The following is a 26,268-nucleotide window of genomic DNA, read 5'->3' as shown; positions in this document are numbered from 1 at the left end:
TGATACTAAGACTAGCTTAGTACCACATAAAGAAGTGAATTTCATCTTAGATAAGTTGACACAGAACAAAGCCAACAGAGGTGGTTTGCTATGAAAAAAAGGATAGCTAAATATATATATATATTATATATTTTTAGTTACTTGAATTTCTTGTGAAGAAAAGACAGAGACTATGTTTTGCATTAAATTTGGTGTGTAGCATAAAGAGAGAGCCCATGGTAGATGGACTGGATTGGGGGAATGGGAAGCAGGTGCACCTGGAGTTGACTCATGAAGGTCACTATGGAACTAAAGAATAGGATATCCAGAAAATTGGGAATTCAGTGATTGGCATTCACATGCATGTTCCTAAGGGGAGAAACCCTGAGTTTGGTCAGGTGCTATGTTGTGACCCCAAAAGAGGATAAATTAGAGAGGTGAGATCACAGAAATAAGTTTGGCCAAAACCTGTTAAACAAATGTTTTCTGCCAAGTGTCTGCAAATAGGATTGACCTATAAAATGGACTCCCTGACATTGAAAACCACTAACTCAAGAAGAGTTGTTGACTTTCAGAATCTGAAGCAGAGAAAGAACAAGATACTTTCTCATGAAGTTTGGAAGCTCCTTAAATAGGGAATGAGAAACAACACATGCCGAGGAGACAGAAAAAGAGGAGCCCTGTGTCAGCTGAAGCTCAGACAGTAGGATCAGGAATCTCCCTGTCTATCTGTGGTACCACACAAGACCAGTAAGCACCAACATTTGAGCAAAGCCCGAGGCATGTGCAGGGAGTACCAAGCTCCTGGTAGATGGAGAGTTGTCAGGTGACCATGTTCACCAGACTCAGCAGGGCAGTACCTGCTGAATGTTTCAGACCAGACCACAGCACAACAGAAAATGAAGGTATTTGCCCACATTAAGGTTTCTATGGTAATCATAAACCCCGCACCTAACTGGTTATTTGTAAAAATGAGGAGCTAAGAAATACACCTCTGACATGGGCTGTGCCTCTGATAGGAAAGGTGGGAGGTTTGGTGATTAACTGAATTTTGGGCCATTAACAATCAAGAGTGATTCTAACGAGCATTCAGGAAAACTAGCTTTCTCCAACTGAGATGTGATTCTTAACGATATCAAGGTGCTTTTGAAATTCCATTTACATCATGTAAACATTAAACTGAAATCCTATTGCTAATCTATATCTCAGAGGTTAAGCTTTCTGATTATATAATTCCCAAGAGCTGTTCACATCTTAAATGACTTGGTTGTCTATGATAACAGAAAAAAATATGTTTGTTTAAATTTTGCTCCCTGGACTCAACTAGAATAGTCATACATTTTTGAAAGTGTAAATATTTTTCTACTTTATTCTATAAAATATGCATTATATTCAGTGATAAATATTATGTCTATATTATGAAAATTATAGTTCTAATATCATTTAAATAGTAATTGAATATATTGCTGATTATAAAATTATTATACTGTATTTGAAAAGAGCAGAGAAGCTCTAGGCTGCTAAACTACTGCTGCATAAACATAACTACAGGAAATATGAGGAATATGAAAATTGTGAATTTAGGTCTTCTATAACTTTGTGAACATCTGCTAATACATTTTTCATGTATTTATTGTTTCAAGATATTCTCATTTTTGCATTCTCGAATAATTACCAACATTTAAGAAGTTTTCTTATTTTTTTCAGATACACACAAAACAAAAATTTGCCCCTCTTGCTTAATCAGCATAAGAATGTACATGTGAAGCAGAGAAAGAAAAAGAAGTACCTACTTGTGATATTTCTCTAAATAGTTTTGTTTTGTTTTTTTCTGCCTGAGAAAAAAAGGGAACTTTCTCTACTGCTGCCACCTTGTGGTGTAATATGTATGAACGTACTGGAAAAGACTCGGACACAATATTGTGAATATTTTCTTTTGGGTTTTTCTTTTTTGTTTTTTAATAGAGATGATCTTTCTAGGAACTACATGACTAGTTATTTAAAAATAAATAATTCATCAAACATTGATCGTACATGACAATCGCATTGACATATATATCGCATTTCTCCCTGCCTATGATATGTAGAATACATGTTAAGTAGTACAGATTCACAGAAATTTTATCTTGAAGGAATCCTAAAGATAGCTAACAAATCCTTTAATTTTCATAAGTGAGAAAGAAAATCAGGAAATAGTGACAAAGCCTTATTTTGTTCTCTACTATATCATGATTGGGAAAGAGAAAAGGAAAAATATACAATATGGTTGTTTAAACTGTACAGTACAAATAATTTTAGGAAATTAACTTTCTTAAGTGTTATAAGAATATTTTCAGGTGTTCAAAAGGTAAAAACTGCCAGTTATAAAATAAATCAGTCATGGGGATGTAATAACGTACACTAGTATGCCTATAATATTGCATTGTATATTGAAAATTTTTAAGAGACTAGATCTTAAAAGTTCTCATCACAAGAAACTATGTATAGTTATGGATGTTAACTGCTTATTGAGGTGACTATTTCACAAAATATATAAATATCAGATCATTATGTTATACACATGGAACTAATATACGTTATATAAATTATATCTCAATTGTTTCAAAAAATAGGTTAAAAAAATAGAAAGGATAATGATAAGATAAAAACAAAGTGAGAAATTAAAATAAAACTTTTGTAAACAATTTTCTTCTCTCCAATAGTAGAATGTACACTTTTTATTTGGTCTCATTCCTCATGGCCACATGACTAAGTCCTGATCAATGGTCTGCACAGGTAAGTGACATGCAGTTTTCAGGTTACTTCCTTAAAGGGCCGATTGTGCCCTTTATTCCTCTTGAAATGCAGACATGAGGTGAGCTATTTTTGGATATGTGCATGTGGAAAAAGGAAAACAAGGATAGGAGAGCAAAATTTTAGAAAGAACTTGGGTGCCTCACACCATGGAGTGATCACATCAGCTCTGGACTTACACCCAGATTCTTAATGCAAGAAAGTTTACTTTGTGAGAAAAGTAAACTTCCACCTCTTCTCTGTTATTTTGGAACTCTTTTACTCCAGCTAAATTGATATCTACACTTAATAAAATGTGATCATTTTTAATGGTTAGTTGACAATTTCAGATTCTACTGAAAAATGAAAACAAGGAGTGCACATTAGTTTGTAGGGCAGCCATAGATTGAGTGGCTTAAACAATAAAAATTTCTGTTTTCACCATTTTGGAGGCTAGAAGTCCAAGTTCAAGATGTCAGCAAAGTAGGTTTCTTCAGAGTTCTTGCTTCTTGGATTTCAAATGAGCACTTCTCACTGCGTCGTCATGCGGTCTTTCCTGTGTGTGCATGCATGTCTGTGTCCTGATTTCTCTCTATAAGGGCACTAGTCATCTTGGATTAAGACACACCCTAACAACCTAATTTTAACTTAAGTACATTTTTAAAGACCTTGTCTCCAAATACAGTCACATTGTGAGGTACTAGGGGTTAGGACTTCGAAATAGGAATTCTGGGGACACACAATTCATCTCATAACAAAGTGAAAGTATTGGTTAATTTAAAAATGTTGCTTAGAAAATTTTTAAGATCAAAACACCGGCAGCCCATGTCAAAATTGGAATATATTGGGTAAGTAAGTCTCTCTTAAAGAAAAATATCTAAAGCTCTGTTTTTGTGCCTCCCTATTAAAAATTTATTTATTCTGGCATGACTGCCTATGTCTCCTACATTTCCATTTCTGCTTCCTTTGTAAACCTCAAAAGGTTGGCCAACTCTTACTCTCCCTCCCAGGTTTCCAAGGCCCTTCTCACCCCTGAATCTACTTTCTCTAACGGTCACCTCGTACAGTCGCATAACTTCTAATATTCCCTGCCTCAGTTCTCCCACATAGCTCCAGACTCATGTATTCATAAATTGTCTATTTGGCATCGTTACATGGATATATAATAGGTATCTCAAACTTAATGTGCCCCCCAAAAATTCTCGATTTCTTCCCCTAAGCCAATTCCTTCCCAGGCTTTGTTGGCACTGCTAACAAGAACTTTTCTAAAGCCAAAACCTCTGAATAATCCCTGAGTCCTCCCATTCATCAACCCTAACTCTCCATCACCTTCACACAATCAACCATAAAGCTGAATCAATTCTTCTGCTAAAACATACCTAGATCCCAAATCTTCCAATGTATCTCTACTCAAGCATCGCAATCTGCCAGAGACCCCTGCAGTAGCTCCTAGTTGGTCTTTGTGCTTCTACGCCTGCCTCTTACAGCTCATTTTCAACTCAACAGCTAAAGTCAGCTTTTAAAAATATAAATCAGATCACGTCACGCTCTTGTTTTAAAATCGGTAATGGTTTTCCATTACACATGAAGCAACACCCAAATCCCTCACCGTGGCCTATGTGGGGCCCTAGACAATCAGTTCCCTATCTAGGCCTCTTATGATGACATTTCATCTCATGCTATTCTCCCCTTTGCAAGGGGTGCTCCTCCACACTTTCTTTTTAATGTCTTATATTTATTGACAGTTTGAGCTCTTTACATTTGTTATTTTTTTTCTGATTAGAATGCTCTTTTTCCAGAAAGCCATTCAGGTCCAATGTTACATTTCAGTGAGATCTTCCCTGACTCTCTGCCAGCACTCTTTATCATATTACCTTCCCCCCTTTTTTAAAGAATAATTACCACTATCTGAATTTGCCTGGTCAGTTTGTTAATTAAGAATTATCTTCTCCACTATAAGATCAACTACCTGGAAACAGGGACCTTATCTACTTTGTTCTGGCAGTAAACACTTTTGAATGAATGGATGCATGAATGCTGTGAGCTGCTTTTTGGAATACATATTACTATGGTGGTTGGATAGAAGCTAAGTTGATAGGAGCTTGAAGAAAATAATGCAAGTCACGACTCATAACATTTGTGAAAAATTTCTTTTGAGTCAGACTGCAGATATCTAAGTGTTCTCTTTAAGAGATATTCTTCACATTCATCTATATTATAATAGGTCTGAAATCTTTACACTTTGAATTAACCATTTCCCTGAAGTCCAGACATAATTAACAAATATTTCTTAGACATCATCTGTAAATCTCACTAGCACCACAAACTCAGCATGTCTAGAAAGCAGCGCTTTGTTTCTCCCTCTTCCTCAATTTGTTTATAATTCCACTACTATACATATGATCTTGAGTAATGCATTTTACCTCTTTGGGTCTACTTCATCTATAAAATAAAAGGGTGCATCTAGGTGATCTCTATTGTTTTTTACAACTTTATCTTTCTATGATGTAATCATTTAGTAATGTTAAGCCATGTTCCTTCTAAACCACTACATCTGAGTAGTCACAAGAATGAACAAGCAGCCAGCTTTCCTATTGGACCAACACTGAACATTGTCAAATGAACTCTGACTCTAAGATCACCTGCTGATAGGGCCCATCATTCAAAGTACACCTCCTGTAGTTCAAGAACATTCTTAAATAGATATACCTCTGAAGATTACACTCTCCACTTGTTATTTATGTACCAGATAATTCATATTTTGACCCAAAACAGATCCACATTTCCCTCTATAACACTTTACTTTCTTAAGTCCTATATATGTTTAAAATTTTAGCTAACATCTTCTTTTTCTTTGAAGAGATCCTAAAATACTGCACCTTCTTCTTATTACCTTTAAGATTCATTTGTCAGTTAATGCCTTTCTTCTGAGTTACCTTTTACACACACACACACACACACACACACACACAGAGGTATAAATATATATATATATGTCTGTATATGTATATGTATATATATACATATGCATATATTCTCTCATATAGTATATTTTCCCCAGACGTCCAGTAGTGTTCCTTGCATATGGTAGGTGATTGATAAGTATTACAGAATAGGGATTGCTATTGTACCAGAAACCCCATCCTTACAAAAAACATCATGAAGATCAATTTGGGTGCTATAGATGAAGAAAACTACAGCCCATGTAGTGCCAGCTGGCAACGCAGTAACAAAAAATGAAATGTCTCAAGCTCAACTCAAAAGAGAATACTTCCACAAAAATTTTTATAGATTACTCCTGCACATTTTATATTAACTTCTCCAATTCTAATTCCCCTCCATCACCATAGCAATTAACAAACAGTACAAAATAGTTAAGATAACGAAAGGAAACAAACAAACAAAAAAAGTAATTTTGATATTTCTCCGTAGGACTAAATCCAGTATTTTTATCTTCTCTATGCAGAATATTGCAATATCATCCTTCTATGCCTGTGAGCCCATCCTGTAAGAACTTTCTATGCTTCCAAGGCCAACAATTCAGTGGGTATAAAAGTATACTTATCATGGAGTCAAGAAGGCCAACTCTTGAAGACCCTGACCTCACATGATCCCCTGCCAAATTCTGAAATATGTATTCATCATTTTGTATTCGTTTTATTAAAGTGAGCTGCCCAAATCCTATAAGCTTTGTACTCTGCAAAACCTGAATGTGCCTTTAGATACCTAGTATGCCACTTAAATCCATGTGTCTTCCCACAATGTCTAGAATCAATCCCTCAATATATACCAAAATCATTTAAATTCTACAGAAAAGAAAACATAAGTCAGAGAAGTGATTCATAAATTAATTTATTACAAAGAATCTTTAAAACTCTTTAAATGTTGGAATAAAAGGTCAAGCACCTACAAATAGTCTACTTTTCTATTAAGAAAATGTAGTATGTTAAATTAAAAAAATTATTAATATAGTTACCAAGTATGGTTTACATAATGAAATTCACTTAATAGAAGCTCTTATTAATCAGGAAGTTTTCTTCATAGGAAAAAAAAATATGTTGGTGTGGTAGGACAAGAAAATGGAATCAAGGGAAGCGGACCAGGAAAAGCTAAAGGGATTCTCTTTTTTTTTCTTAATTAAATTTATTGGGATAACATTGGTTAATACAACTATATAATTTTCAGGTGTACATTATAATTTAACATCTGTATATTCTATTGTGTTTTTACCACCCAAAATCCAGTTTCCTTCAGCTACCATATATTTGACCCCCTTTACCCCATCTACCTCCACCCTCCTCCCCCACCCCCTACCCTGTGGTAACCACTAGTCTATAGTCCATGTCCATGAGTCTCTGTTTGTTTGTCCTGTTCCTTTTCTGCTTTTAGGTTTCTATCCCACATATAAGTGACATCATGTGATTTTCAACTTTTTCAGTTTGGCTTATTTTGCTTAGCATGATTATCTCAAGGTCCATCCATGTTGTCGCAAATGGCTGTATTTCATCTCTTCTTATGGCTGAGTAATATTCCATTGTATATATGTACCACAGCTTCTTTAGTCAATCATCTATCATAGGACACTTTGGTTGTTTCCATGTCCTGGCTACTGTGAATAATGCTATGAACATCAGTGTGCAAATATCTTTATGGATATGATTTGTTAAGTCTTTGGGGTAAATACCCAGTAGAGGGATTGCTGGATCATGTGGTAGATCAATTCTTAGTTTTCTGAGGAATCTCCATACTGTTTTCCATAGTGGCTGTACCAATTTGCAGTCTCATCAGCAGTGTATGAGGGTTCCTTTTTCTCCACAAGGGATTCTCTTTCTTAAAGTGTTATCTAGCACAACTACCCATACAGTGATGAAGGCTGCTTTTGGTGACTTTCCCATGAATGATAATTTTGTGACAGAAGATCAGAATTATGTGACTTCTCTGTGGACCAAAAAAAAAAAAAAAAAAAAAGTGTTCTATGGAAAGCAACCTCACAGGATAATCTGATCATAAATTCCTAACTCGGCAGGCTATAGTAGGTAGTCACGTCCCAGACATATAACTTTTTAATAAAAAGTTAATCTTTGCCTTACTCAAGCCCTGTCCTTTGTTTCTGTGCCTCTAGGTTAATATCACTTTTTTGAAATGAGACGTTCACCAAATACAGGAGAAAATTAAAGATACTAAGAGTGTGAACATCCAAAACATCTAAACCTGTAGCTAATTTTTTAAGAGTTGGTGTGAGCCAAACTGATGACATATACTGGGGAGCAAAATCTCAAATGCTCCAGAAAATAATAATTTTGCAACTTCATTTATGCATCTGAAATTAAGGAACACACGTACATAGAGGTGGAAGAAAGCAAGGCAGGGATTGGATTACAGGATAATTGACAAGATTATGTGCTCTCTTGCAGGTTAATACCCCTTTGCGGGGGTAGGGAGTATTACCTCTGGCATTTCAAAGGTGTGCTAACCTAGATGTACAAGAACAATGGACAGGGCCAGCTTAAAACCTTTCACTAAACAGGTTACAGGCCTGGGATGTGACTACCCATCCTGACCTGCCCACTTAGGAACTGACGATCAGATCACCCCATGAGGTTACTTTCCATAGAAACCCTTTTCTTTTTCATCCACAAGAGAAATACAAATAGAACCTAAAAAAGAATACAGCACTGGCATTGTCGTCCCCACTTAATACACGGTGAGACAGAGAACTAAGAACGCTATGCTGCCGGCAACGAATACGACACACATAAAATAAGCAGCCAGTTTAAATTTAAGCTATACTTGCAACATAGAATATCAAGGCCAAAATAATACACTGAATCTATTGGGGGTGTAGGGCTTTTAATTTTTAGAGAAAGAAGCCTACACAAGCATCTTTGGTAGGTAAAAAAAATAATAATAATAACGATAAAAATGAGAGATTAGGTGAATTTGTGAGAAAGAAGAAAAAGAGAATGGCACCAATATTCTTTCTATGTTGAGTAAATAATGAAAGGATGAAGCAGCAATGAGGAAGAAACCTCTCTATATTATTCTCTTTATAGGATTCAAGAGCGATACCCCCCTGGTACCCATGGGGAACCTCACTATTTGAAAGAGGCAAACAATAAGACTGAAGGTCAGGAAACTGTAAGACAATGATCACTGTATATGGATCTGAAAGTTAAGTTCTCAGGGTAAGAAAAGAGTGTATGACAGCACAGAAAAAAAATAAGATTTAGTGTCAAAGTAATTTAAAATTTAATTGTGATAACTTTACAAAATTCAGTCATCTGAATAAATAGAATACTATTCAATGAGAAGTGCTAAAGGACCCAAAAGTTATAAATGAAAATTTCTGTTTAGCCATTAAAAATATTTACTTTATCAGTTTTGTTTTCATTGACAAGGGAAAGATGTTTTTTCTTTTGTTTTTTTCAAATGCTGTGGCAGAAAACTTCCTTAGGACAAATCAGTTTCACAGATAGGATGCATCTATAAACTTAAATCTGTTCTGGTCTTTAGACAATAGATAACTTTAGATCTGCTTTTTGCTTAAAAATGGGTAGTGAAGCTGAGCACCTTGAGACTTTATAGGGCAACTTAAGGCGAAGGGTGGGCAAAGGATCATTAATTGCACCATTTTACTAACATGATGATCTCAGAATTTGCAAGAAATTATCCCAGCATAATTTATTTCTTGTTACCCTTTGTATTATTGCTTCTATTATTTGATGCTGAAATTCACTGAAAATGCCTGACGAAATTTGTATTATAGTTATTAACGTATTAAGTTATAATATGAATAATTAGAAATTGATCAAAGTTGTATTCCATAAAGGAGGGCAGAGTTTAGTTAAGCTACTTCCTCAGCAGACTTTCTGATATGTTCTAAAGGTTAAAATAAATTAGTAACCCGTTCTCTAATAGGAGTTATGTAACTTGTCAAGCAGACAAACTTCAATTTCTGCTTACTGTCGCTTCATTTTATGACAGCTTTTAGTTCCATAAGACACAGGTTTTAAATTGTTAGGTTACATACAACAAAAATAAGTTATCTCAATAATACTCAGTCCCATTTGACTACCATTGTTTACATTAAACCTATTCAAAATTTGATAGGTAGACTGGATCACCTCTAATAACAGAGGCCCATGATAGTTTGCCATTATATCCTGAAAAAGGATAATTATTAAAAATAAACTTTTAATAATGCTAGAGGACATACTGAAATACATTTTTAGATGTTAATGGAAGGTTTATAAATTGGTATGAAAGATTTCTGGAACAATTCAACAAATTCTATCTTAAAAGGCATTACATTTTTATATTTCTTACGAATAATTTTCCTTCCAAGAATATACTCTAAAAGAAAATAGAAATTCAAAGATTAATATAAAATTAGAAACGTCACAGTATTATTTGCAATATTGAATTAGAGGAACCAATTTTAAGGATTAACAAGTAAATTGTTTAAGTATTCGATATTCAAATTGAAAAGTATTAAAAATATCCTTAATCATGAAATCTATAAAAATATTAAAGTCAGAAAAAGTACTTACATTATAATATAAATTATAACATAGCATAAGATAGTATATGATTAATTCATCATAATTTCAACTATTGCTAAAGGTAGAGCTAGAAAGAAAAATAAACTGAAGCATAAATAGTAGAAATATCTTGGAATTATGAAAAACTTTTATTTCTCCATTTTCTACAATGACCGTGTATCACTAATATAAACATTAACACTGAAAATGTGACTCTTTCCTCTACTAGAACAAATAGCTCTAGTCTTCATAAATGCTAAATTTTGTATGAAACAGAAGTTAGACACAAACTTGTCCTTGGCAAAATAATTTTCATCAGAGAATCCTAAATATATAGCTTGGAGTTCTAGGAAGGCCTTGTTAAAACCACGACAGTTGGAAGAGAAAAAAAAAAATGCATGAGTATTGTTAAAGAATTACCATAGGATCTTTAATATGGTGTAGTTTCGATGATATCTGAGTGTTAGAGTGGTTTATTTTAAAACTGAAAGACAGGAGAAAGAGAGGAGGAAGAATTAGGCAGGCAGACAGGCAGACAGGCAGACAAGCAGGGAGAGAGAGAGGGAGGGTGAGAGAGAGGAAGGAAGGAAGGAAGGAAGGAAGGAAGGAAGGAAGGAAGGAAGGAAGGAAGGAAGGAAGGAAGGAAGGAAGGAAGGAAGGAAAGGAGGGAGGGAGAAAGGGAGGGAGGGAGGGAGGGAGGGAAGGAGGGAGGAAAGAAAGAAATAGAAGGGGAAAAATAAAGAGAAAAGAGAAAAAAAGGAAAAGAAAAACCTCTAATTCCAGGAGAAAAAAATTCATGAAGCCCTTTCACATATAACCTATGGGTTTGTCCAACACTCTGGATGTAATTGGACCTGATATCAAAGATTGTAGGACATCATAATCAGTCAACAGTATCTCCTTTCTAATATTTCCAAATCTCTGTTGTCCATGGAAGTGAGAAAATATTCTGGGATCTAGACTAAATTGGGAATGATAAGACATGTTTCTCCAGATAACCAAGGCTATTAGATGAGGAGAAATAGAGTTTGCCACTCCAAAATATTCCTTTTGAGATACTGACTATTTTAAGCTGGTTAAGAAGCAAAAGTCTGGGAGGCAGGGCAGGGAATGTTTGACCTTACCACTAAATGCTTAAAAGGAATTTAGATAGAGGACCTATCCAGGAAGGGAGATACCATCACAGATAAATATAGTTTAATATGACCTTGTATGTGTGACAGGCAGAGAAGAACTTAACAAGACCCATTTGATCAAAGTCTTCTCTGTGTCCCATTGTTAACCAAACACTTGCTTTTCCATCTCCAATGTGAATTGCCTTCCTGGTTATAGAAAACTATAGACCAATATCAATAAGTACAGGAAAAGCATTGGACAAAAATCCAATATCCATTTATGACAAAAATCTTCAGTAAACAAAAAAGATAGGGAAACTTTCTCAACTTTCTCAAACCACAAGCCCCCTTTACCTTAGCTCCAGATGGTACATAAGTCTAAACTGTTCAAAGTGTCCTTGGGTCTCATATTCTCATGGAACCCTGTGTGCACATGCATATTAAATTTAGACATTGTCTCCTGTTAATCTATCTCATGTTAACTTGATTATTAATCCAGCCAAAAGAACTTAGAAAGGTAGAAAGAAAATTAATTTTTACTCTCCCACATAGTGTAGAGCAGGACTACAATGATGCTTACAAATAAGACAGGGATACAAAAATTCCCTCTAGAGCTCTCCAAATTCCATCTTTCTGCTCAGCACTTGGAACACCTACGACCAAGAATGACTGGATCATATCAGGAGATCCTCTGGCTATCACACAAGCATTCATGAAAAGAACTAATGGGAAATACAAAGCTAATGATAACTAGGTATTGACTCTATCTCAATGGACCATTTGCCAAACACCAGAAGCCAAAGACCAGAGTGCTAATGTAAACCAAACAGTGAGTCTAAAATCAGTTACCTATACTTATGGGAGTCTATTTGTGGGCTCTCTATTCTTTTCCATTGATCTTTTTATCTATCCTTTCATCAATACCACACTGCCTTGATTACTGTAGCTCTACAGGTAAGCCTGGAGGTCAAGTAGTCTTCCAAATTGTTCTTCCTCTCCAATATTATATTGGCTATTCTTGGTCTTTTGCCTCGCCATATAAATGTTAGAATCAGTTTGTCAGTATCCACAAAATAACTTCCTGGGATTTTGATAGAGATTGCATTGAATTTATAAATCAAGTTGGAAGAACTGATATCTCAACAATATAGATTCAGTCTCCCTATTCATGAACATGGAATTTCTCTCCATTTATTGAGGTATTCTTTGAGATCTTCCATCAGAGTTTTGTAATTTTCCTCATATCAATCTTATATATTTTTTAGATTCATACCTAAGTATTTCATTTGGGGGGTGTGGTGTTAATATAAATGATATTGTTTGTTAATTTCAAATTCCATTTCTTTCCGTGCTGGTATATAGGAAAGTGACTGACCTTTGTATATTAACCTTATATCCTACAATCCTGCTATAATCACTTATTAGTTCTAGGAGTTTTTTTTGTTTTTTGTCAATTATTTTAGAATTTCTACATAAATGATCATGTTATCCATGAACAAAGACAGTTTTATATCTTCCTTCCCTATCTGCATATCTTTTATTTCCTTTTTGTGCTTTACTGCATTAGCTGACTTCCAGCACAATGTTGAAAAACAGTGGCAAAAATTATAAAGGAAAGAACTGTGTCCAACAGCTCTAATGTAGATTCATATCTAAGGGCTGGTGGAAGAAAAGTGAAAGGAGTTATTCTGCAAGATAGAGAGGAAAATCTGTGAAGGGCATACCAAAAAGGCAAGCAGCCAGTGGGAGGTGAGGATCAGCCCAGGAAGACAGCAAAAGCTATGGATACTCCAGCAGGGGAAGTAAAAGCTTCAGACAGAACCTCACATTTATATATATTACATAGTGGTTCAGAGAACCTCTACATTTGGGGTTCTGCTATAAGTATGATAACATTCGCACTTTCAGTAGTAAGTGATGCAAGAGAAGCCTGAATTCACAGTGATACATTCTTATGTCATCTCCCCCTATTTTGTATGTTTTAGTATAATGAAAAAAAAAAAATCCTGCTCTCCTTAAAATTTTTTTAAAAATTAAAAAAAAAAATTAAAACAGTGGCAAGAGAGGACATTTTTGTCTTGTCTTTTATTTTAGTGAGAGTCAACCTTCTTACCATTAAGTATGATGTTAGCTATAGGTTTTCAAAAATATTCTTTATCAAGTTGAGAAAGTTTCTCTATCTTCTTTGTTTATTGAAGATTTTTACCATGAATGGATGTTGGATTTTTGTCCAATGCTTTTCCTGTATGTACTGATATTGGTCCATAGTTTTCTTGTGCCTTTTTCTAGTTTGGTAATGCTGGGCTCATAGAATGAGTTAGAAAGTATTATCTCTGCTTCTATTTCCTGAAAGAGATTGTAAAGAATTGGTGTGATTCCTTTATGAAATATCTGTTAGACCTCACCAGTAAACCTATTTGGGCTGGGTGCTTTCTGTTTTAGAAAGTTATTAATTATTGATTCAATTCTTGAATAGTTATAAACCTATTCAGATCACTTCATTAAATTTTGAAAGTAAGTTAATAGGTGATAGGAAGAGTCTTAGAAAGTTTAATCCTACAGATGCCCCAAATTAAACTAAATGTGGATGTTTACATATATTTGTAATAAAACTCATTCCTTACCTGTCTATGAGTCCCACATTATGGATTAGTTTTATCAATCCTCCCCAAACAAGAATTGATAGTAGTTATGACATAAAATTTAAGTCAAGCCAGGTAGAGTATAACTTATAACTAAACACCTACAATGAGGTTCAAGTCTAACTTTAAAGAGTTTAAAATCTTCTGGGAAAAGTAATTTCATGAAAATAACTTTTTTTAAATATTACAATTTATATTTAATTAAGAATGTTTTACGTAATTTAAGAGAGGGAGAAGTAATAAAGGCTAAGACTTTCTGAGCACTTGCTGTGTGCAGGACAATTTTTCTAAGCACTAAAAGGCTTCAATTATGTCATAAAAATTTTAAAAATCAACAATTAGAGAAAACATTAAAAGATAGTCTAGGCAAAGAAAAGAACATGAATAAGAAAAGTAGCGAGTAGGAAAACAAAGAATATGGTTGATAAAAGTTAATTGGACATGACTGCTCTATAAGTAGGAAGAAAGTAAAAAATAAAATCTGGACACCTAGGCAAGAGCCACCGATAGAAATCTTGGATGTCATTTATCTTAATAAGTGTGTTGAGCAGAGAAATGATCGGCCATTTCTCTAAAAATTACATTTTAGAAACTATTAGTTTTGGTTCCAACAAGATAAACAACAGGCCAAGTTTTAAAAGTACAAGTGAATGTTTTATAGGGTACCATAAAAATGAACCAGTTCAATCACTACAAATAAATAAATAGACAGACAGGTGAGTAGGTACGCAGGTAGACAGACAGACTGTCTAGACAGCTAACATATCAATTAGGAATTGTATTCTACTGCCTATAATACTTAAATGATGGCTCAAATAATTATATAATTTTTACTGTTTATTTGTTTGTTTTTTTAATTATTTGCCAGAAATCCAAGGCTGGTAAGGAGGCTCAGTGACATCTCCAGAGACTAATCCTACCCTTTTTCTGTTCTGCCATCCTTAGAAAGGGCTTTCAATCTCATATTTGCAAACTGGCTCCTGCACCTCCAGTCAAGCATCTGTATCTGAGCAGAATTAGAGAACAAAAACAAAAAGTGAAGAGCAAAAGGTAAATAAACACCTTATGCAAGTAAAGTTTTATTTTTCTTATGCAGAACAGCCAGTCTTCCTCAGAGACTTGGGCTCATATCTCCTCGCCAGAAATGTGTCCTGTGGCTGGCTACCCACAGCAATAAGAAAGTGGAAATTAACTTTCCAGTTTCTATAATTATGAAGATAGAAAAGAGAACTGCAATGGAAGAGAAAAGGATCCTTCAGTGTCTGCCAAACCAGTGGATTCAGTACAGCAAGCATCACAACAGTACTTGTGTCTAGCAGACCCCTTTGTTTACCTACTCAAAAGTGATTCTCTCCATCTTCCTTTTACTGATTTTTTTTTTCCAGAAATCTGGAGCCTTGTATTCAGGGAAGGTGAAAATCATAATTCATCTTAGTCAATCAAGAAAACCCCAACTTCTTTGCCAATGATTGGTTTAAGAGTGGTCATATGACCCAGTTTTAGCCGATGAGACATAAGGAAAAGTCTACCTGAAGCTTATTGAATAAGGTTTTCTCACTCATAGAAAGAGAAATAAGAGGAATGTCTCTAAGTTACTAAATCAGCCCCAGAACCACTTTCTCCTGGATATTTTATTATTTGAGATAATAAATGTTTAACTTCAGAGCTTGTGCAGCCTCAAGTATATTAACTGCCATAGTATGAATGCAACATCCAAATCAAGATTCTAGGAATCTGGTGGAGAAATCAGGGAGCCAATTCAGGTCACAGATAATGGTCAAGGACTTAAATTCATGGATACAGTTGTGCTGGAGAGTAGAAGAAGTAAATAAAAATGAGAAGGTTTCACAATAAAATGACTATGTTTTGAATATGATTCACTCGAATTCAAATTTTAGATACATAAATAAAATTGTAGCTCTCATTACTTGCCAACAGAGAATGATAGTTTTATTGATTTATTTATTGTCCATCCAAAAATCGCCATCATTGTGCACTGGTTCTGGAAGTTGCTTAAGAGACAGCCCCGAAACTGGCTCTGATGGGAATTGGAGCATGATCAAGGCTCATGCAAGTGTCCAGCAGGTTTGCCATGGCACAATGGCAGAATAGCAATGTTGTACCAGGAACTGGCATGAAAAAAAATCTGGCATTAAAAGCATTTCTGTAGTAGTACTTTTATTCTCTCAGGCCATCACTCTACTTGCTTTCATAAAATATAAATCTTCATTAAGCTGACTAAAATTCATAGCAGAACTAAGATGATGATAAATAACATATTATGAGGTTATTTCATTGTGAAATGTATTTTCAGGAGCCATCAAAGGAAGAAAACACAATATAGCCAATGATATTTTGTGATAAAGTCTATTTACAATTAGGGTCATTTCTAGTTGTCGATGGGGGTGTGATTGCTAGGACAAATCATAGTATAAGCTGTTCTCTTCTCATGCTTAATATTTATGTCCAGTTAAAATGTGTTTAGAATAAATCTCAAGAGTATTCTTAAAGAAAAAAAGATGTAAGGAAAGATGTAATACTCAGTCTCTGGAGAAGAGCAGAAACAGTTCTAGTTATTTGATGACAGTGAAGGGGTTTATAGGCTAGTGAAATGTATTAGAATTCTATCTGACTTTACTAGAGATGTATGTTTACAAAGAACTTCAACATAGAAAATCTCACTTAAAACTTGAATTAATTATGAGTACTGGGCACAAATAATCCTTCTCCTGGTGTTCTATATAAAACTCACCAATGACATTCATGTTCCACCCTTCTCTTTATGTCTGTGACCAAAGGGGATGAACTACAGATTGTATCGCCTGAGCTCCTTTATCTTGTAGCTCCTAGTTGGATATAGCCAGAAGAGGGCGGGGGAGGGAAGGGCAAGACTGGGAGGTCAGAAAGCAGAAGGGGTACTTCTTCCCTAGCTCCCTGCTTCAGTACTGTGATTTCACATCAGCTGTATCTGTCTTTGCCTCAGCTCTTGAAAGGATTCCCATTCTCCATGGCTCCCATTCTCATGAAGCTCCAAAAACACTTTTCCGGTGGCTCTTTAAGCCTATCGTGAACAGTTACTCTGCTAATTCCTAGGTATATCTGTGTTGATTCCTTTAACCCTGCTCACACCTCTAAAAATAATCCAACTGAGTGTGACTCTATTCCTAGACTCACTTCCTTATCTTTTGTTCTTAGTTCACAGCTCTTTTCTTTATACTATGTTATCTTTATATGTGTATACATCCAAAATAACTGCTTTCCTCTCTATACTGCCACCAATTACCAGTAAAACTCAAGTTATCAATATTTAAGACCTAGAAGATAACTCAATTTGGTGTAACTTAAAGGCTTTGATCGGTGTTCTTTTTAGAGAAGTATCTGAAATGTAAGCTCATTAAAGCATATTTTTCCATCACTTTCATAAAAATTCTTCTAAGTAAGATTGAAAAGCTTTGAGAATAAATGACTTACTGAGAAGTAAGCAGATCAACACAATATGACGATTTCTCTTAAATTATATTTTAGAAAACTTTGATTAAAAAATAATAGGGCAAAGTGTCCCAAAATAATCATTCGATTGTTCACTGTCAGAATGGCCTGGAGGTACACAATATTTACAGAAGCATTTAACTGACTTGGGCATTGAAAACAGCTACAGGAAAATCATATAGAGAAGCAGAGCTATGTTCTCTGTTTCAGTTTTGTGCTTTGCTGTTTTCTGTAGTCAGTTTAAAGTGCATAAATTCAATCATAGAAATAGTTATGAAAAAATTACAATAACCTTTCCATTCTATTTTGCTCTTTCTGAAAGCATCATGATCTCAGCTACATGTAGAATGACACTATTGAAAAACACTGCAATGGCATGAACTAAAAATTAGATCTCGTGCCTTAATTACACAATAGCCTTTTCTTAGATAAAATTTTGTTTTTATTTTGAGAGCCAACTAAAATTTTTAAGCTGAGAATGGACCAAATTATTGTAATTTCAATTTTTTGATTATGTGAGTGTTTTTCTTAGACTGTAAGTTCCTTAAGAGCAGTTACTAGATAGTAATAATTTCTGTACTCTCAGAACTATCCTGAGTTATAGTGGTACTCGCAAAATGTATATTGAATTAATTGTAATTTTTGTGGCAAAAAGATGCTCTGATGATTCTTTGGCATAGTTATACTAAGTTCAGAATGTTTTCTAATGGCTATAATGTTGTTTTGTGAAAAAAAAAAAAATATGTGTTCTTTCTTTTAATATTTCCAAAGACAGTCTGCCAACGATTCCTGAATATTCGTATTTTTTTCTTAGAGAACTTCAGCCTCCCTTTCTCAAAATTTACAGAAACAATGTAGGTGGTAGCCTCAGTTCCTATTTAGAATGCGTGTTTTTATGAACATGTGGGACATAAAATACTTTTGTACTTATATAATTGATGTCACACACAGACTGGAAAAAGACTTTGGATTTCTGCCAAGTCTCAGAGCAAAGGAAAGAAATGCCAAATCATAACCTGTCCCATGAAGCTTCTACACTGACATTTCATTAGTCAGAGCAAGTTACATGACCAAGTCCAACACCAAGGGGATATAATCCTCAGCAAGGAGTCATAATATTTGACAAATCATGATAAAATGTATACTCTTCTTCCTCCTTTCTTCTATTCTTTTGATTTGATTGTTTTTTTTTTCTGATTCTATTTTATCTCTCTGCTAATTTGGAAGTTATTTTTAATGCTTGCTATAAAATGTCAAATGCATTTTATATTTAACCCTTAAAAAATTAAAGTTACAATTTTTATCCTCCTAAGTAATACAACTTAATTCTAATATCTCAAAATTGATGTATAGGCTACTGTTTTCCAATATTTATTTAGGTCTTTTTTTCTTACTCCACAAATCATTCTTTGTTTTTCAGGTTTGCAGATGGTGTTTGTTGAGATTTATCCATTGTTACCAAATAGTCTGTTAACCTTTTCTTCTTGTTATAAATCTTCCTTGTAGGATCATTTTCTAGCCTTCTAGCATAAATAGTATTTTTAGTAAGGGGATTTTCATAAAGGGTTGTCGTTAGTGGTAAACTCTTGTCAGTTTGGATTTCTCTGAAAATGTCTTTTTAATCTCCCTCTTATTTATATTGTTAGTTATATTATTCTGAGTTAAATTTGTTTTCACACCACACTTTGAAAATGTTATTCCACTGTCTTCTTAATAGCCTGTTGCTCTAAATGTTTTCTCTATTTAATCCCATCTTTTCTCTCTTGGTGTTCATAAGATTTTCTGTTTCTTTGATGATTTTCAGTTTCAATATAATGAATCTTGGGTTTGACCACACATCTTCTTGAGGGTCAAAATCTATTTAGATGGTCTTATCTAAATAGATTTTATTTTTCTTTCTCCATCCAGAACTTCTTCAGAGAGTACTTATATTTTATTCACTCTTTAACAGAAGATGCAACTTTCCTGGTCTGGCCTTATCTGAAGGGTCCCCTAATAGACTACTGACATGGAACAGGGTCTAGGCTTTGCTTTTTGACCCCACAGCCCCAGCAAGCCATCAAAATGATGGTCATAAATCTAGTGATAAATAAGTGGATTTCTCTCAAGCAGCCAGGGATCTGATGCTTACTTGCTTACCTCTCTGGATTTATGCTCTTCACTGTATTTTTGACTTCGGAGAATTTCTCTTAATTTTTTACTGACTCAGCAATGCATTTATAGATGTATTTGAAGATGATTTTCAGAAGGGGTGGGCAGGGAAGCTAGTGTGCCAAAGCACTGAAAAAAAGTTCCTGGTAGGTTTAATTAAAAAAAAAAAAAATCATAAGCCTGACAAAAAAAGTTTAATTTAATCAATCTCACATGATGAAATAAACCATTTACAAAATACACACATAAAATAAGAAACTCTGTATAGCATTTTCCACTATTAAATATCAGTCACTTCTCAGTAAAAATATGTGTTATCTCTAAGCCTGATATTTTGAAATAATCACTACCATGGTAAATATACTATAAGCACTGAGAAATCACTGACAGAGAAATTAAGAACTCTCCCTAATTGTATATCTGTTTCTGGTCTAGTGATACATGAACTTCAGCTTTTTCTAATAGATGATATATATGCTTTCCTTTCCAGCACTCATTGCTTTCTGCTTTTATGGGATATCTCTACAATAGAACCCAGCTCTGGTTCTATTGATCCCAATGTGTTTCATTGCCCTACCCAATCTAATTCAGGCATGCAACTGAAATAATTCATCCTCACTGCACCCCCACCTCTACTCATGGTTCTAAAATGTATCCCATTTTCAAAAGGCCCTAGCAATATTTCTATGTCCCATTCCAACAATGAATCATAGTGATTTTTCATTATGTTATAGATTTGTATCCATAATCTAGAAGTTGCTAAGAATATTCTCTTCCTCAAGTTCTCCATGGTATTAATAAGGGAAAAATAAAAAGATAATCTATTTCTAAAAATTAAATATCTAAATGTTGCACAATTCTAAAAATAAAAATGTATTATTAGTCAGACTCGTTTACAGAATGTCATTTTGTTTTTAAGTTTTAAAAGTTGATTATATAACCCAGAGCAGCATTTAATGTCTACCAAAAAATGTTTTAAAACATATAAAACGAAGGAAAGCTGTTGAAAATCCTGGACATTTATTTAAATGAGTTTAGTTTCCCCAGATTGATTAGTCTCAGAAATAAACAGTGCATATTTTTTGCTAAGATCACATGATCTGAAGTGTGCCATCTGGGAAGTTCTTCCACTAGTGGTTACTATCTTAAATTTGAAAACTGAAGTTCCATTTTGGAGCAATTTCGACATTTGATTCCCTATTAAAATAAAATCCTCCCTACTTTTACCTGCATCTCTTTGGTACCAACCTCATTTATTCTAGTAATACCCTCTGGATAATTAGTTTATCCAGTGTTTTGAAAACAATGATATTTCTATTTTGATACCACAACAAAAAAAGAGAAGCTCTCACTTGGATTAACAAAATAAAATTTAAAAATATATTTTAACAAACTTATGTAATTAATAAAGCTAATCTCTTGTAAAGAAATATACGTAAACTTATTTCTCTGATATACTTTAGAAAGTAATGTTGAAATAAAAGTCATAAAACAAGGGAATCATTCATTTGGTGTTTATATTATTGCTCTTCTACAGTAGTAACAAAGCCCTTCTAAAGGTTTATTTGTAGCCTATAAAGAAAGAGGCATGATGAAATCATACTAATAAAAACTTTATCTAAGACTAAATGTTTAATTACCAGAAAGTCAAAATTGAGTTAGGTTATACCAAATCGGTTATCCTTTCTCATGAATACATGAATAGAATGTTGACGATATGACAGTACTAAATACATTTGTGATTTTGTTTTCTCTCTTAGGAAACAAAACAAAAATGCTCAGTTGCGAAGCAGCGAGACAGATTGCTAATTTTATAATGATGGGCCCCAAAATTAAGCAGCAATCATCCTCTTTGGTTATATAACTGGTAATTCAAAATCACTCAAAAAAGAAAAATCTCCTAACATAAAGATAATGGGCCTGGGATGGCTGAATAGAACATCTTGCCTAGATTTGTGAATTCCAGTATATACTACATTGAAAAATAATGCTTTGGCTTGAGAATGTAAAATTATTTATCCTCTTCATAGGTTTGGTAGTGAAAAAAACTTAATAAACTAACACAAACAAAGGAATGTGAAATAATTATAACAAAAAGGACATTTGGTAAAATAGAAATTGTACACGCACTAAGCAAAGATAAAACTATAATTATGAATTCCATGAGTGTGAAGAGCTCACCTGGCACTGCCTTTTTCTTTCTAATGGCCCAAAGCCATTGTGACTTCTGGAATATAAACAAGGACAGTAATCAAGGTTTAATGTTCTATCAGAGAGACATCATTGACTCAGTGTCTTTGATTCTAAAGTCCCTAATTAGTGATTTGTTTGTTTGTTTTTGTTTGTAGTTGGTGAGAATGTTCAGGAGAATAGCAATAATGTAATAGTTTCTGAAGAACCGGAAGATTATTACTTAAAATGACATTTTTCAAATAATTATTTGCTTGTCATGTATATATGACAAGCTGAGGCAAGCAAATAATTATTATATATCATTAGAAAACAAGATTTATGGTTTAGGAGAGATACAAATATAAAAGCAATTAATTTAAATAAAAACATAACTCAAGTTATAATAGGAAATGGCAGTATGAACTTAAGATGCATGTTTTAATTAAATTTTAAAAAAGTGATGGTGAAAATCCAAAACACTGACAACACCAAATACATGCAAGGATATGAAGCAACAGGAACTCTCATGGTGAGGATGCGAAATGGTACAGTTACTTTGAGAGGCAGTTCAGCAGTTTCTTAAGTCACTGAACACACTCTTATCATAGAATCCAATAATCCTGGTCTTTGGTATTTACCCAAATAAGTTAAAAATTTATGTCCACATAAAAAACTGTGCAGCAGTGTTTATAGCAAATGCCCTTCAGTAGGTGAATGGATAAATAAACTATGGTACATTTAGACAATGGAATACTACTCAGCACTAAAAAGAAAGGAACTATTAAGCCATGAAAAAACATGGAGGAAAAGAAGTCAGTCTGAAAAGGCTACAAACTTCATGATTACAATGATATGACATTCTAGAAAAGGCAAAATTATGGAGACCATAAAAAGATCAGTGGTCGCCAAGGATTATTGGGGAAGAAGGGATGAATAATCAGAATATAAAGGATTTTGAGAACAGTGAAACTATTCTGTATGATAATGTAATGGTAGACATATGTCATTATACATTTGTCAAAAACCCACAGAATGTACAACACCCAGAGTAATATAAACTATGGACTTTGGATAATAATGATGTGTTGAAATAGTTTCTTTAATTGTAGCAAATGTCCATTCTGCTAGATGTCGATAATAGGGAAGACTGGGAATATGTGGGGGCATACGGGAACTCTCTGTGCTTTCTGCTCAATCTCACCGTGAACCTGAAACTGCTCTAAAAAAATAAAGCCTATGTTCTAAAAGTACATTATCCCTAACTCTGTCCACTGAAAAGGTCTAGAAAAAAAAAAAAATTAGACCAGCAGTAGTGAAAGCCCCTAGTGCCTACACTGTAGGATCAAATGTCTTTCCTCACTAAAAATAAACCAAAGCTCGCAAGGAAACAGGTGATTACAAGGCTGGCAAAGGAAATACACAAGATGTGTCTGGGACATCTTATCATAACAGAAAGTAATAAAGCTATTAAGATTCCTGTGGCCATGTCCAAAACACTCAGGAATCAAACTGAAGAGCCTTATACTAGCAAAGGTGGGGTAGTTTGAGTCTCAGAAAAAAATAATAACTGCAGTAAATTGAAATAAGTCAAATGAATTCATAAGTATATTTTAAAATTACATTTAGTAGTGCTTGGTTTGGTAGCACATATACTAAAATTGAAATGATACAGAGAAAATTAGCATGGCTCCTGCACAAGGATGACACTTAAATTCATGAAGCGCTTCATATTTTGGGGACAGATGTTTACTAAGAATTACTGTGATGATTACTTTATAAAGTATATAAATGTCAAATCGCTATGTTGTACACCTGAAACTAATATAATATTGTATGCAAACTATACTTTAATTTCTAAAAAATAACAAATGAAAATACATTTAGTAGTGTCCTTGGAAAGATACTAGGAAAGTAATTAATTTTGCTAAAAACTGGTACATTAAGAAAAACAAGCATTTATCCTTTTCTATGTGAACACGACTTTGGAGTAATCAAATCAAATGGCTGATTCCTGACAGCTGTATTTCAGCTTAATTAAAGGGAGGGTAGTAAAATTAGAATATTCCACTTTGCAAACCTATAATGAAATAATTAATCTAAATGATGACAATCAATGCTTGCCAATATCATAAAATGAAGGACAACCAGACATTAGGTAGGTACCTCCTAATGGAAGTACACAGCAACATTCATAAAATACTTCTAACTAAATAAAATACAAAATCAAACCTGAATCTGATCAGACCGCTGTATATAATTACCAATTTAGTAGGAAATGCAAGGAAAAGAGAAGCATGTCAAACAGTGTTACAAGGGACACAAAGCAAATTGGGAGGAAAATTTTTATTTTTATTTAATTACTCTAAAAATTGCTATTTCTATATGGTATAATGGTATTATGATTGTGGTTTTAGAAGGGTCTTTATTTTTTAAAAACATTTAGTGAAATTTTAAAGTTGAAAGATGTTCCATCTGGAATTTGCTTCAAAATAATCCAGTGGGGCTGAGTGGGTAGGGACAAAATGGAAACAAGTTTGCCATTAGCGATCATTGTTGAAGATGTGTGATGGGTACACAGAAAATTCTTTTATATGTTTGTACTTGTTTGAAATTTTCCATAATAAAAATGTTTTATAATGGTAGTATTATAACAACATGAAAATAATACTTGATATTCTTTTGTACATTTTCCCTATACTTAACATAAAAAGCAGCAAATACTCCAACAAATATTCAAATTACAATTAGAATGATTCAACCCTAATTTAGAAGAGATTAAGAGATCTAATTTATTCGATTGTTCAGGTAATAAATTTAAGCTTAACCTTAATTTCTAACTGCTGTCATTTGAGTAATAGAATAAAAGAAGTTTTGTTAAAAAATATCTGTAATCAATATTTATTTGAAAAGTATAGGTAGAAAAAATAATCTTAGGCAAATGAGCTTCCTTGTAGGAATTTTGAGAGAAGAAATTTTTTGATTACCTTTAAACACACAGAGCCCCCGAGACCTAAGAACTACTTCTGATTCATATAAAGAAGCAGGTGTCAGAATAGCAATTATCAATTAAAAAAATTATCTATTAAACATAAACTTTATATGATAAAATAAGATAAAAATAATTTAAATATTTAATAAAGCAGAAAACAGTTCAATAAAGGCAAATGAAACTAGTCACGAGATGGTGTGAGTGGCTGTAACCTCAGAAGAGGGGTGAAAAAGAATACGGAGATGAGGATATTTTATTCACTTTCACTGTTTGTAGAGAATAATAACCATGGGGATCATCCAAGCTCACATGGAAGATAAAGACTAAGCTTAATGAATTGGGAAAAGCTCTGTAATATTCTACTACAGAATAATGTATATGTAATAAGAGATATTAAGACTATAATACAGATTAACAGATTGATGACTGAGATAAGTACAAATGAAATGTATACCTGAGATGTGAGGCTTTACCCAGCCTATCTGGAATTGTCAAGACTGATAACAATACTTGGGAGATGCTCAGTAGACAAAGTTTGGAAATGGAGAAACTATGGCAATATGATATGGTTAAACTTCGCATCAACTAGATAATCTTTCCTCCCAAGAAATTCATGGTTTCAAGATTGGATTTAGTTAGAATGCCAAAAGTTGACTACTGCCTCATCAATGAAAAATCAAGACCATGGTTCCTAAACATGTTATTGAGTATGAGTATTCATATAAATTAAGCAGCAAAGAGTATCCCAGGACTTTTCAAATAATTGTGTCTATTTCTTTTGGAACCCATAAACACAACCAGAGCATCCTGAAAAAAAGGATACATAGAGCTATAGTTTATAACACAATCAACTACAGAAGGATAACTCAGCTTGTCATCATCAAGGATATTCTCCATGATGTTTGATAAATTTGAGGCCTACGTTTCTGTACACTAGACTAACTTCAGGACAGCTCACAGATAGTAATAATCAAAATATTAACCATATATTCGAGCTAGATTACTTTCATTAGAATCCTTGAATGAAACAGTATCTGATGTAGACTGTGTTTTTATAATCTATTTACTCGATTATTACATTAAGAAGTATTGTTAAGGACTCCAGAGTTTCGTTTTTACAGGATAAGAAATCTGGAAGTAGATGTGGTGATAGATGCACAACAACGTAAATGTATTTAATACTGCTGAACGGTACACTTAAAAACCAGTGTTTTGTTTATTTTCCCATATTTTAAAAATTAGAAAAAAATAAAGAGACATTAGTAGGGGGAAAAACAAGTATGGTACAGATCAACTCATGTTGCATATTAAAATTATTGTGTATAATTTAGAAATAGTCATGAAAAGTTAGGTATTAAATTCAGGTGAAAAAAAAAACAGAAAAAAAGCTAAACAATGCAGCATTAAAAAAACATATA

The 26,268-nt window shown here is 33.7% G+C and overlaps 1 non-coding gene and 1 pseudogene across 1 annotated transcript; one reads left to right on the top strand and one right to left on the bottom strand.

Annotated features, from left to right (window-relative positions):
* LOC107517004 overlaps window positions 1-26,268 on the bottom strand; it is a 165,384-nt pseudogene that overhangs the window by 124,682 nt on the left and 14,434 nt on the right.
* LOC118606389 lies at window positions 23,490-23,596 on the top strand. Its single transcript, XR_004952340.1, has one exon. It is a non-coding gene; the product is annotated as a U6 spliceosomal RNA (small nuclear RNA).

Source organism: Rousettus aegyptiacus, unplaced genomic scaffold (genome assembly GCF_014176215.1).
Source record: "Rousettus aegyptiacus isolate mRouAeg1 unplaced genomic scaffold, mRouAeg1.p scaffold_m13_p_1, whole genome shotgun sequence".
Classification (NCBI taxonomy): domain Eukaryota; kingdom Metazoa; phylum Chordata; class Mammalia; order Chiroptera; family Pteropodidae; genus Rousettus; species Rousettus aegyptiacus.
Note: the sequence above shows the minus strand (reverse complement) of the source record. Positions and strands in the feature narration are given on the sequence as shown.